Source organism: Leuciscus leuciscus (genome assembly GCF_965113295.1).
Source record: "Leuciscus leuciscus genome assembly, chromosome: 23".
NCBI classification, from domain to species: domain Eukaryota; kingdom Metazoa; phylum Chordata; class Actinopteri; order Cypriniformes; family Leuciscidae; genus Leuciscus; species Leuciscus leuciscus.
This window is the reverse complement of record NC_138747.1, coordinates 15,937,689-15,940,308: the sequence shown is the minus strand read 5'-3', so window position 1 is coordinate 15,940,308 and position 2,620 is coordinate 15,937,689. Positions and strand designations below refer to the sequence as shown.

Here is a 2,620-nt window from a genome sequence, read left to right as displayed (position 1 = left end):
ATGACTGCACCAGCATAGCGAGTGGAGGTGACGTCAGTCTTTTAGTTTAGCACTTTCCACATGCAAAATAGCAGATTCATATATTTTTTTAAAAGGAAACAATAATCTATAGTATTCAAGTAATGTGATTCTTATTTTATTTTTGACTGCAGATTTATTTTTAGATTTTTAAATAGACAATGGACACAAAAATGTACTATTAAACAAAAGTGTAATGGATAAAGTACATTAATGAATCATTTTTAAAAGCTCTCTCTCTGTTTGACTCTGTATGTATATTCACGTGTCCCAGACACATGACTAAAATTTGTATGTTCTTTTTTATCATACAATAAAATTTGTATTGTTGTCTATGTACTGTGACACTTCTGAATCTTGCATTATAATAACTAAAGTGATTATTGTACCTTATTGTAACTTATTGAGTCCTATCAACAAAGACACCAAATGTTCTGAATTTTGGCATCACTTGACTGAATTGTCAATAGCATACACACATACTACTCTGCAGTGTTTGCTAGTATGCTATTCCAAATTCAGCCCTTGTGTTAACTGTCAGCATAATGAGGCACAGGTGAAAACAACAAGCTGATTGAGGAATAGATTTGATTGGTCCACCTGTATTAGTGAGTGATTCAAAAGTGAGTACAAATAGCATAGTATGTCTCAATAAACTTGTCAATGTTTATAGTCAAGAGTCTATCAGTAACTTTTTTTTTGTTTTGTTTTTTGAGGGGGTGCTCTGTTGAGTAGTAAAACAAACTCACCATGTTTTGGACAAAGATCATCTTACTTTTCACGATGTCTGTGACCATGTTGACGTCTTTAATGGCTAGTCCTGAGTCCTTTTCTGAAACTGCTTACAGAGCAGTCTCTGAAAACACAGTCCATTTTGGCAAACTTTTAATTGGTGCTCAAGCTGTAGTATCTGATAAAGAAATGGAAATATCTGGACTGAGGTCAGCAGAACAGTCTGATGAATACCAGTCAAATGAAGAAGGTAATTTGAGATCTAATTTAAAGTGGACCTACTTTTAAATGCAACTTAACTTGAATTATTTTTAAGAGCGGTTCCAGCTTGCCCAAGCTAAGCTGCGACGTCTGGGTCCCTTTGTGCAATGTGGAAGTGATTCAATGACCTTGCGCATTCCAGGACAAATAAGGATGCCACACTTTCTGGTTGATCGAGGTAAGTTGTTTTGGAGTTTTATTTTTTTATTATTATTTTTTTATTTTTTTAATCTTTATAACATTTCTTTATCAGGAGTTGAATCACCAGTGCCTTTGTCTGAGATGCCAGCCAGCTGTGGTTTCTCCCTGAAGCGGGCACGCAGAGATGTTTCTCTTGATGCACCATACCAGGGCTGTCATGTCAGACAACAGGTTAGTCTGCATGCTAAAGATGACAAGTGCACTGTAGCTCTGCTCCAAACAAGTGAAAGTGGGAAAAAAGTTTTTTTTTTCTTGTTGTTTTTTCATCCCAAATCTCCTAACAGGGTGGACGTTATATTCTGCCACTCTTTATAATGGGGTCTCCAGTGCAAATGTCTTGCCCTGTGAGTCCTCCCCTCCCTAAAGTGTCCTGCCTCCCTTCTGGCATGATTATCTCACTTGCCGTCAGAGCAGATAATGTTAAAGTTCAAGGCAAGTCACTTAATTATTTGAGTTTAATCTAAGAGGTGAGAGCTGTTTTATTTATTTTTCTCTTTCCTCTTAGTTGATGGATCATGGCAGCCTCTGCTTCTAGCATATTCTAAATGTTCATTCACATTGGAGATTGTTGATGGTTCACTGGTTATCACTTCGCCATTCACAGGAAGCTGTTGGGAAATGAAGGTACGAATAACAGAGTGCCCTTGTCTGATTCAACTATGTATGCTAGTTGATGGTTCATGTCTTCCTCAGGATAATGATATGCTGCTACTTTTGATGTACGGTGACCGGGAAGTGACTCTTTCTTGTCCTGTGACACAACCAACGCTGGCCCCAACAACCATTTATCCGGTCCAGGACCCAACTGACAGTCAACAAATGTTTTACCCTTTCCCAATTGGAAAACCTTGGGGGTATCCTCCATATTTTCATGGTCGCCCTGGTGTAAGACCTGTACCTCCCACTGTGCCACCTACAATGAAGACTACTACTCTTCAAGACCCTAACCAACAAATGTTCCATCAAATGGATCCCATGTCAATGTTTCATCCATATTACTTTAATTCTAGAGGTTCCCCTGCAGCACCACAGCTTCAAAAGCCCAGGTACCCAATGTCCCATCATCCCCATCAGTACCACTTCGAGAGACCAGTTGAAGCAACAACTACACCTTCCACGACCACTGCTTCCCAGTTTGATCAGTTCGCAGAACCTCAGCGTCAACCGTTCAGGTACCCGATGCATCATCATCATCATCATCATCCCCATCATCATCATCCCCATCATCATCCCCAGTTTTATGGCCCTCAACCTTTTGTGCCTCCTGGTGTTCAATACCCATTCATGCCCCAGCATCCTCGGGATCCAGTCTTTTCTCCTGCTCGGTCACAATCTATCTACTGGTCTCGCAAACAATGATTGAGATTAGTAATTGAAGTTATTCCAAAGTGGAAATTGATACTGGAAG

General features: G+C 39.6%; 1 long non-coding RNA gene across 1 annotated transcript; it reads left to right on the top strand.

The window, feature by feature from the left end:
• Positions 1-1,262: 1,262 nt before the first annotated feature.
• Positions 1,263-2,290, top strand: LOC309487429. The gene is made up of 4 exons (XR_014201847.1): positions 1,263-1,383; positions 1,497-1,644; positions 1,718-1,836; positions 1,906-2,290. It is a non-coding gene; the product is annotated as an uncharacterized lncRNA (long non-coding RNA).
• The last annotated feature ends 330 nt before the right edge of the window (positions 2,291-2,620 follow it).